The sequence below is a fragment of the Gastrolobium bilobum genome, unplaced genomic scaffold, assembly GCF_033153095.1.
Source record: "Gastrolobium bilobum isolate Gb01-03AN ecotype WA unplaced genomic scaffold, APGP_CSIRO_Gbil_v1 utg6438, whole genome shotgun sequence".
In the NCBI taxonomy this organism is placed as follows: domain Eukaryota; kingdom Viridiplantae; phylum Streptophyta; class Magnoliopsida; order Fabales; family Fabaceae; genus Gastrolobium; species Gastrolobium bilobum.
In genome coordinates, this window is record NW_026895731.1 from 73,480 (window position 1) to 85,493 (window position 12,014).

Here is a 12,014-nt window from a genome sequence, read left to right on the forward strand (position 1 = left end):
GATTTGTAAGCATGTGACATCGTTGATCTTTTTTGATCTAACGGCTCTCGGATGAGGTGTCAAATTTAAAATTTGACACCCGAGATCCTACCTCATATATATATATATATATATATATATATATATATATATATATATATATTCTTCGGACACAGACACAAGTGCTAACGTCGTTGAACAAGTACAGGTAAAATTTATTTTGCTTGAAAAGTCTTTTGTTGATTTATTGATTATGGTTGGTTAGTAATTTTCTAAAAACATTATCATTATTATTATTTTACGAGAGTAATGTGTGAAGAGATTAAAAAATAAATTATTGATTTGTGAATGATTTATTGAAATGGGAAAAAAGCTTAAGGAGTAAATTTTCAGATATTTTATACTCAACAAATCCATAAAAAAGATTATGTAATTAATAGATTCATAAATGCAGCCACTAATTTGATTTGTTGAAATGGAAAAAAATATTAGATTTTTTTTATTGGGTACATAAATTTTAAATTTTTTTATACTGAACGAGTATGTAAGAAAGATTACGTAATTAATTGAGTCATAAATACAGTTATTAATTTGATTTATTCAAATATGAAAAAAATTAAATTTTTATCTTAATTGAGAAAAAATTTAGATTTTTTATACTCAACGAATCTGTAAAAAAGATTATGTAATCAATAGACTAAGATTATGTAATCAATAGACTGATAAATACATTCACTAGTTTGTAAAATTACGTACAAGCCATCATTGTCAAAAATCAAAATTCTTTTATAATGGTGTTAACATTGTTGGCATTGAGCAATTGTCAGTATCATAACTCAGCAAAAGAATAAACTGATAAACTCCGAAGGGCAGCTCAGCTCCCAAGGATTGCTTGGTGCAGGGATTAAATTCTGCCTCAAGTAGTTTTTTGGAAAAAAATTTGGGGGTCAGAGAATAAGCCAAAAATCTTTGGTTGGGGGATTAGTCTCATCCTTTCTCCGGTTGCGAAACTTAGTGCACCCACTGTTACAATGAGTATAATAACCCTCATTAGTAATTGTGGATTTAGTATTGAAGAATAATTAGAAGTAAAAGAAATAAAGTCACATTTGGTGAAAAATGAGTTAAAATGACAGTTAAGAGGTAAAAATACGGGTAAATAAAGTTATCCAAAAAGTGAAAGTAAAAATAGAAATATGACTAGAAAAATATTCTAGTCCATTGGGTAAAGTTTGGTTATGAATGGAGGTGCGTAGATAGATAAACCTTTACCCAGTTGGATTTAAGTTGACCTATATAAGTGAAATTTCAAAAAAAGTTACTATTCCTTCTTATTTTCTTCTCGCGGACGACAGTGAGGGAGGAAGAGAATGAGATTTTGAAATCCAATCTTCCAAGGCTCATAACTTGAGCTAGAAAACTCCAAATCACTCCGTTCCAAAGCCAAACTTATAAGAAATTTCGAGAAGAATCCATTGGTACCAGTATTTCTGAGTGGGTTTCATTGTAGAGAGAGATCCTCCTCCTCCAAGATTTCGGATTTCATGGATAATGGGGATTTTGATGGAGCTTGAAGCCATGGGAGCTTGAAGTAAGCCTTGCCCTTCGTTCTAGTTAAGTTTATGTTGAGAAATCTTGGTTTTCTTTTAGTTTTGAGGAAGATTGAATCTAGGTTTTCATTTTGAAAATTTGGTTTGATTGAGCATGTTAGAGCTTGATTCAGGTTTAGCTCATGTTGAGAAAAGTGTTTAGATGAGAATTTTAACGGTGAAAATGTATTTTGGAAAATTAAAAATATCGTATTTTTGAATAGTGTCGTATACGTGAATAGTGACGCATACATGAATAGTATTGTAGAGATGAACAGTGTCGTATATATCAATTAACGAATCTTGGATTAGAGGTGTGTGATAAGCTTGAATTTGATGGAGTAAAGCATTGAAATCATGAAGTTGGCATGATTTCCTTTATGTGCCTCTTAGCCATTTTCAAAGGAAGTATGTGCTATGAGTTACTGTTTTACAAAGCGAGCATACTTTTATGCGTGGAATGATATTCTAAGGTGTATGGACCTTCGCTTTGGTGAAATAAAAAAGAAAATAAGGTAACTCCTTTGTATGACCTTAAAATGAGTTTTAGCCATTTTCAAAGGAGGTATATGTTCGGAGATATTGTTTCGCAAAGTGAGGATACTTATATGCGTAAAATAATTTATATAGGTGGCTAAGCTTGGGTTTAGGCACTAGACAAAGAGAAATCTTATAGCTCCTTTGTAATGGGCATTCGGCCTTAAATTGGGAAAAATAGGCTTTTAGGTGCTAAGAGGAGTAATGAGTGTTCTAAAGGCCTTTTGGGACTATCCTAAGACTAAGTGAATATATGGAATTTTGTGGGGATTTGTTGAACAAAGAACCACCCACTCATGACTTAATATGATTAAGTAAAAAGAAAATAAACAATAAAGTGCGTGTCTTGTATATTTACATGGCATTATATCATTTTATTGAGTTTTATGTTGAATTCCTTCTCTAGGTGTACCTAGGGACTGTGAACGTTTGGATTCTCGTGGAGTATGATAAGTAGCTTGTTCTTCAAGTAAGCAGATTGTAAAGCTCAAAGAGGTAAGCTCTATGTTTATGGGGTTCGCTCCTACTTTGTGTTCCGCCATAGTGTACGGACTGTGGTCAGGTTGTATGATATGTATGAGATATATGATATAGATGCATTCATATAGAGCTATATGATAATATGATATGTTTTTTTTTGATGTATTTACTTTGATATGTGTTAATATGATATGTTCGCTTTGGGGTCCTCCCTCGGGACTGATGGTGTACGCCTTTGATATGTTCTGGTTCCGCTTTGGGGTCCTCCCTCAGGAACACGTGCGTTGATTTCCGCTTGGGGTCCTCCCTTGGGAATGACTGCGTACGCCTCTAATATGTTCTGGTTCCGCTTTGGGGTCCTCCCTCGGGAACACGTGCGTTGAATTCCGCTTGGGGTCCTCCCTTGGGAATGACTGCGTACGCCTCTGATATGTTCTGGTTCCGCTTTGGGGTCCTCCCTCGGGAACACGTGCGTTGATTTCCGCTTGGGTCCTCCCTTGGGAATGACTGCGTATGCCTCTGATATGTTCTGGTTCCGCTTTGGGGTCCTCCCTCGGGAACACGTGCGTTGATTTCCGCTTGGGGTCATCCCTTGGGAATGATTGCGTACGCCTCTGATATGTTCTGGTTCCGCTTGGGGTCCTCCCTTGGGAACACGTGCGTTGATTTCCGCTTGGGGTCCTCCCTTGGGAATAACTGCGTACGTTTCTGATAAGATATGTGTATATGTTTTGTTTGGTTATGATATTTGATTATATGACATGTTTTATGGGATATGTATGATGATTTTGTAAATGATATTTGTTACGTACGTTGATTTCCGCTTGGGGTCATCCCTTGGGAACGATTGCGTACGTCTCTGATATAACACGTTTTGTTCTGATGTGAGTATTGTGATGATTTTTGTAAAAGATATTTGTTACGCGTGTTGATTTTCGCTTGGGGTCATCCCTTGGGAATGACTGCGTTTGTCTTTGATAAGATATGTATATATGCTTTGTTCAGTTATGATAATTGTTTATATGGTGTTTTGTATATTATGTATCTGACTGTCATGCAGGAAGTGAGCCCAGGGTATGGAGGGTTTTCCATAAACCTGGAGTTTACTAGAGATTCGTCTCTAACCCCGTTTGGGGATATGATTTCAGGAACACAGTTAATTGAAGAGCCTCATGGGACAAGGACACTAACCGTGGCTAGAGGTACTAGTATGAGGATGTGGAGTTCTGGGTGGTCGGATGCTACTATTTGTTTTAGACGTATTTTTGGAGAAGATGTATTGTTGCATAGTGTTCATATTCGATACTTGTATATTTATGTATTCAGGCATGATGATATGACTATGTAGTATTCAGTTATGTTATGTATTGGATTGCATGCTATTAGATTTGTGGCACGGAGCCAAGTTCAGCATGCGCCCATAGATGGGTATCTGAGTATATTTGCATGACTGGTACTTCTGGAAATATATATTGTTTAAACTGTCTATCAGGAACTCTTGAGTGTAGGATTGGAAAATCCCCAGTTGTCCGATTTACAGAGGTTACTCTGTCCGATTTTCGTCTCCGTAAAATAAGAATTAAATTAGAAGAAGTATGCAATGTGATATGTCATGTGAAAAAGGATTAAAGAAAAAGAAAAAGTTAGTTCGTATTTTCGTAAGTTAAGTCTTCCGCTGTTTCTGTTTGTATCATATGTATGTTAATTGAACCGGCTCGAGACGGGGATGTTACAATGAGGGACTAGCCCAAACGGACCGTACCCCGAGAGCATGGTGCTGGCAATGTACCAAAAAAAAAAAATAATAAACTCATAAGAAATTGTATGCATCAAAATTGGTTTCAAAAATGTATATAGAAAGTCACTAGGATTATGAGATTATTCCCCTGGTGTCTGTGGATAATTACATAATAAATTGTGTGTTTAATTTCTCAATGTATTCAAAAAAATATATATACATTAAAAATCATGACACTCTTTCTTTCTTGTTTTAATAAACAGCCCCACTACATGTGTGTGTGCAGCATGGTGGTTCAAATCTCATTTTAAAATTGTGTTTTTATGATTTTTCATCAAAATATTTTTATTAACATTACAAATGTTTTAACCTTTTTACGATTTTTTGTTATTATAATTTTATGTTTTACGATTTTTTATACCTTTTCGTTTTTAGGTAAAAATTCAATTTTAATTACCTTGGTCTACAATATAAGAGATTTTATCTTCTATTACATGAGATGAACCCTACAATATAATTATTATTTTTTAAGTGAGAAATAAAAATAATTCAAATTATATTCGACGAGATTGTTTTTTTTTAATAAAAAAATTAATTTTTTTTCACTTCTATATTTCATTTTAGGACACATACACACAATATATATATATATATATATATATATATATATATATATATATATATATATATATTCTTCAGACATAGATAATATTATTAGCGTAAAGTTATTGAATTTATTTTGCTTAAATTTTTTTTACTGATTATGGTTGGTTATTAATTTCCTAAAAACATTATAATTATTGTTATTATTATTATTATTATTATTTTACGGGAGTAATATGTGAAGAGATTTTTTTTTTCTTGATTTCTGTTTGATTTATTGAAATGGGAAAAAAGCTTAATGAGTAAATTTTCAAATATTTTATACTCAACGAATCCATAAAAAAAATATTATGTAATTAATAGATTCATAAACGCAGCCACTAATTTGATTTATTGAAATGGGAAAAAATTTAAATTTTTATCTCTTTTGAGAAAAAAATTAGATTGTTTTAATGGGTACATAAATTTTTTATTTTTCTATACGCAAGAGTCTGTAAGAAAGATTGCATAATTAATTTAGTCATAAATGCAGTCACTAATTTTATTTATTGAAATAGGATAGAAATTTAAATTTTTGTCGCATTCGAAAAAAAATTTGAATTTTTATCTTAATTGAGATTTTTTTATTTTTTATATCCAACGAATCTGTAAGAAAGATTATATAATCATAGAGTGATAAATACATCCACTAGTTTGTAAATCTACGTATAATCTAAAAGCCAACTTTTATAATGGTTTCCGCATTGTTGGCATTAAGCAAATGTCATTATCATAACTAAGAAAAAGAATAAATTCATAAGCAAATGTATGCATCATAACTGGTGTCAAAAATGTACATCGAAAGCCATTAAGATTATCCTAGTGGTGAGAAGTGTAGATATTATATAACAGATTGTGTGTTTAATTCCTCAACGTATTAAAAAAAATGTACATTGAAAATTGTGACATTCTTTCTTTCTTTTTTTTAATGACGAGCCCCACTATATGTGTGTCTGTAGCATGGTGGTTCAAATCTCATTTTAAAATTGCGTTTTTACGATTTTTCATCAAAATGTTTTTTTAACATTACAAATGCTTTTACCTTTTTATGACTTTATGTTATTATAATTTACATTTTACGATTTTTTATATCTTTTTTGTTTTTAGGTAAAAATTTGATTTTAACTACCTTAATCTACAATATAAGAGATTTTATTTCCTATTACATGAGATTAGATGAACCCTACAATATAATTTTTATTCTTTAAGTGAGAAATAAAAATAATTCAAATTATATTCGATGAAATTGTTTTTTTAATTTTTAATAAAAAAAAATTAATTTTTTTTCACTTCTGTATTTCATTTTAGGACACAGACACACACGCACAAAATATATATATATATATATATATATATATATATATATATTCTTCATCAGACATGGATAATATTATTAGTGTAAAGTTGTTGAACAAGTAAAGGTAAAATTTATTTTGCATAAAAAGTTTTTTATTGATTATGGTTGGTTATTAATTTTCTAAAAACATTGTAATTATTTTTATTTTTATTATTGTTATTATTTTACGGGAGTAATGTGTGAAGATATTTTTTTCTTGATTTCGGTTTGATTTATTGAAAAGGGAAAAAGCTTAATGAGTAGATAATTTTCAGATATTTTATACTCAACAAATCCATAAAAAAAAAAAAGATTATCTAATTAATAGATTCATAAATGCAGCCATTAATTTGATTTATTGAAATGGGACAAAATTTAAATTTTTATCTCTTTTGAGAAAAAATTTAGATTTTTTTAATCGGAACATAAATTTTAGATTTTCTATACTCAACAACAGTCTGTAAGAAAGATTACGTGATTAATTTATTCATAAATACAGTCACTAATTTGATTTATTGAAATAGGATAAAAATTTAAATTTTTATCGCTTTCGCGAAAAAATTTGAATTTTTATCTTAATTGAGAATTTTATTTTGATTTTTTATACCCAACGAATCTGTAAGAAAGATTATATAATCAATAGACTGGTAAATACATCCACTAGTTTGTAAAACTATGTATAATCTAAAAGCCAACTTTTATAATGGTGCCAGGTTGTCAGCATTGTTGGCATTATGCAATTGTCAGTATCATAACTGAGTAAAAGAATAAATTCAGAAGCAAATGTATGCATCATAACTGGTGTCAAAAATATACATCGAAAGTCATTAGGATTATCCTAGTGACGAGGAGTGTGGATAATTATATAATAGATTGGGTGTCTAATTCTTCAATGTATTAAATGATATTAAATGAACCCTACAACATAATCTTTTTTTTTAAATGAGAAATAAAAATAATTCAAAATTATATTCGATGAATTTGATTTTTTTAATTTTTCTTTAAAAATTAATTTTTTTAAAAAAAATTCACATCTTTATTTTATTTTAGGACACAGACACAAAATATATATATATTCTTCAGACATAGATAATATTATTACTGTATCGTTGTTGAACAAGTAAAGGTAAAATTTATTTTGCTTGAAAATTTTTTATTGATTATGGTTGGTTAGTAATTTTCTAAAAACATTATTATTATTATTATTATTATTATTATTATTATACGGGAGTAATGTGTGAAGAGATTAAAAAAAAATCTTGATTTATGTTTGATTTATTGAAATGGGAAAAAAGCTTAATGAGTAAATTTTCAAATATTTTATACTCACAAATCCATCAAAAAAAGATTATGTAATTAATAGATTCAGAAATGCAGCCACAAATTTGATTTATTGAAACGGGAAAAAATTTAAATTTTTATTTCTTTTAAGAAAAAATTTAGATTTTTTAATTGGGTACATAAATTTTAGATTTTTTTTATACTTAACGAGTATGTAAGAAAGATTACGTAATTAATTGTGTCATAAATACAGTCACTAATTTGATTTATTGAAATAGGATTAAAAATTTAGATTGTTATCGCATTCAAGAATTTTTTTGAATTTTTATCGTAATGGAGAAAAATTTAGATTTTTAATACTTAACGAATCTCTAAGAAAGATTATGTAATCAATAGACTCATAAATACATTCACTGATTTGTAAAACTACGTATAATCTGAAAGCCAACATTGTCAAAAATCAAAATCCTTTTATAATGGTGTCAACATTGTTGGCATTAAGCATTTGTCAGTATCATAACCGTTCCAGGTTTATAACTCGGATAGGCCTAGTTATGCATAACTGAGAAGCCCATACCTGGATAAGGTAACTCGGTAGGTTTTGAGCCCATATATACAATGATACACCACGATCCTGGTAACTGCCGAGTTAGTAACTCCATATTCACTAATAATAACCGTTAATATAGCATATATATAAAGGGGGCCTTTGAAGAGAAAGGGATTAAGTCAAAATCACAGAGAATCACCATAAAACCAACCTAACATTTAATGATCATACAGAACATTTGGCGCCGTCTGTGGGAACTGTAAAGTTTATTCCCAACCTTTGTTAATGGCTAGTAATAATGACTAGGAGCGAAGGAGAGAAAATAGTTTACTCCCAGCAGAGGATAAGGAAAACTTTTTTCGATCTAATGCTAGGAGCCATTCGTTAAACACTATAGGAGAGGCATTAATCCAGCTAGCAGAAGACATCAAAAATAGGCATCACAACGAAAAGAGAAGGAGGAGACTTCGTTCAGAAGAAAGACCACAGAATGAGAACAGACACTTGTAGGAAAATCCAATAAGAGGTTCACAATCTCCTGCTCCTAGTTACATTCCTATGTCTCATCCTAGGAGGGCAGAGGGTTTATATCAGGAAAAACATCATCATCACTCAGGACAGTCGAGGAGTTCACCAAGAAGGCCAGATAACAGAAGTAAGGACCAAGAAGTTATCTAGAGAAATCAAGATAGAGTACCTACAGAATACACTCGGGAGTCAGATAGGAATGGGTGTTATCAAGAAAGAAGAGAATATGAGCATCATCAAGCTCAACAAGAAAGAGATAGATATGACCTTTACGGGCATCCAGATGCTTGCCAGGAAAACCTGCAAGAGTTTAGTCGCTATCATTATGTTGGCGAAGAAGATAACCGTAATGTTAGAGGGTGTCGTTATGATGGGCCGGAGATGGCGGGTTTCGTAATGCCCGCCATGAGGAGTATTAATACCAAGCGCCTGGTTATCATCATGCCTGGAACAGGGAGATTCACAGGGAAGGCAGAGGCTGTTACCAGGAGGGTAATCAGTATGAGAGAGAGGAGCACTGTAATGCACAATAGGTGAAAAATCACCTGTGCCCGCCTTTTCCACAGAGATTTCAGGGAGATCACCTGTTTCCACCTTGTCGGAATTGATTACAAGCTATATACCGAGATCCGGGAGTGCTATGTCAGATGAATCAACATGCAATGTTGGCATGATATCTACCAGTTCAGTCGCAAAATCAGGCAGTACCGACTATACAAGGAGCATCTGGAACACCTTTGTCTTGGAGATTAAGGGAGGAGCAAATTTCGGGTTGGTTCAAACAACCAAGTGATATGAAGGCATATGACGGTAGCTCAGATCCCCGAGAATTCATAACTATTTTTCGAGCAGCAATGTCTCTTTGTGGTGAAACAAATTCCTTATTGTGTAGAACCTTTCCAATCTTTTTGAGGAAGCATGCCTTAGAGTGGTTTACTGCATGGCCAGAGAATTCAATTAACAGTTGAATTGAGTTGGCAACACGTTTTGTCCAACAATTCGCACATTGTTGACCGCAACCGAAGATGTAAGAACCTGCACCGTTAATTAAGGAAGTTAATTAATTAATTATGAGAAATTAGGAAATAATTCCATAATTGACCCTAATAATTATTATGAGACTTAGATAATTATAATAAGTGAATAATAATGCTGAAAGTCGCATTTCGGACGAAAAGTGCAGATACCGGTTCTGCTACTCGGTATAAATGCGTACCGATGAAGTATCCCAGAAAATTATAAAAAGTGTGTATATGTCACTAGGATAATATATAGGGCATGTAAAACAAGTTTCAAGTCAAAATAATGAGAACTTGTGCCAGAACTGATACTGGCTATGGAAAAGTGCGTACCGAAAATGTGCTGCGAAAAATAATATAAAAATATAATAAATCTTATAAATTGAGCAGGTTTAGAATCCTGAGTTTGAGATTATAATGCTAAGCGTAGCTAATTATGATAATACTGTGTGTTTATGACTTAAACCACTATGTATACTTATTTAAGGCACTAAAGCCTAGGCCATAACACTATCCTACGTGAGTTTTGGTGGCTGGTCAGTTTGTGCTCATTTGCTCCTCTTCACCATTTTATGACCAAGTTGTCACCTTTTACTTGTTTTTCCTCTTCTTTCACCTTGTAAACACTTGAGTGGGTGTCTTGTGAGGGTGAGGTTCAGTTTTACTGAGTTGAGGGTACTGTTTGGGGAAGAGTTTTGGGGCTGAGTTCCTTGCTTGAGTGGTTGGAGCTTTTCCTTGGTTGTGGGAGCTCCAAGTGGTCATCTTTGTGAAGAAAGGACCCACCTTGTAGTGCATTTTCATGCACCATCTTAGTCTGAGTATTTGGAGCTGTTTGGTGAGCTCCAAGAGCACTCCCTTCTCTGTTTTGAGCCTTGGGTAAGTTGTTCAACCTTTGATCATGAGTTTTAATGGTTAAAAGATGTGTCTTGGCATGTTTAACGAGTTAAACAAGTAACCAACTGTTATATGAACTTAAAAGAGGTTAAAAATGCATACTTTAACGTTGGAATGGGTTAAAAACCCAACCTTTGGAGTGATATCTCGCGAAATGCAAAAACTGCATTCTGTCGAGAAATATCCTATTGATATCCGGATATGGGGTTCTGTTATATCCAGATATGCCCGCTGTAACACCCTGTATATATCCGGTATGTTATCATATCATCGTATTAAGCTGGGCTTAATTAAAAATACGGAATATCTTTTTCTTTTCAATTATGATGTCATTAATCATTACCAACTTGCTTACTTAATCAATTAATAAAACATTGCCTGTATGTAAATTGCAAAAGACAGCTAACTGAAATACCTCATTAATTAAACAACATAAATATGTCTCTAGTCACGGAACTATAACACGTAGACCGGACAAACTAACAGTTTATACAACTCCAACTAAATGCACTAACATCAAGTGACATGGACAAACCCCATGCTCACACAAATAAGACAACAAGCCCAACATAGTCTCAGCAACAACATCATAATAAAATAAAGCTAAAAGCATAACATCAGCAGATATATCCAGCATCCAAACATGTCAGCATATAAACAGCAATAATCATCAACTAAGCTCTGGCCTCCTGCCGCTAGAGGCATCAGCCCCCAAGTTACCTGATCCTGAAATAAGCGCCCCAAAAGTGGGGTGAGATCTTTAAATAAGAAATCTCAGTAAGACAAGGGGTCCTCAAGGATCTTCCACCCCAAGCTCACTTACATGTGCAATATAAGTTCAAAAGCAGTTATTCCAATATAAGTTCCAAAACTATGCAGTGCAACAGATATTCATGCCATGTGTGTTTATCACTATTCTACTGGCCAGAGAAATGCAGGAATACGTCTATTACCTACAGTTAGTACAAGGAACATCGCTTGCACCTCATCCACAGCCTCACCCTATTGTATGTATCACATACTCAGGCTTACCGTATAGGTGGAACATCACATGCATATCATAAAGGCACTTGCATATAACAACTCAACAGCATTTCACAAATCAATATATCATGAAAACAACATCATGCATATAAACATACCCCCAAGGGACATGGTGGAACCAACAATGGCTAAACCGAGGACACGAAAGCTTATCTTGCAAGCTAGCTATCCAAGCCAAGAGTCCGCACAAACTCAAAGTCCAAACACAGCAAAATCACAATCTATTTTAGACCAACAATTATATCAATATTCATATTCTAATATTTACAATGTTAAACTATACATCTTGAGGTTTCCAACGATATACTTTATGTCTCAATCGGAGTTGTATAACTCCGGTTATGTTTTACGCAAGGTGACTGCTACAAACGGAATTTCCAGCAACCAAAACGCGACT

General features: G+C 32.8%; 1 long non-coding RNA gene across 1 annotated transcript; it reads left to right on the plus strand.

Moving 5' to 3' along the window:
• Positions 1-1,334: 1,334 nt before the first annotated feature.
• Positions 1,335-4,066, plus strand: LOC133295052 (uncharacterized). Its single transcript, XR_009749293.1, has 3 exons — positions 1,335-1,570; positions 2,512-2,600; positions 3,734-4,066. It is a non-coding gene; the product is annotated as an uncharacterized LOC133295052 (long non-coding RNA).
• The last annotated feature ends 7,948 nt before the right edge of the window (positions 4,067-12,014 follow it).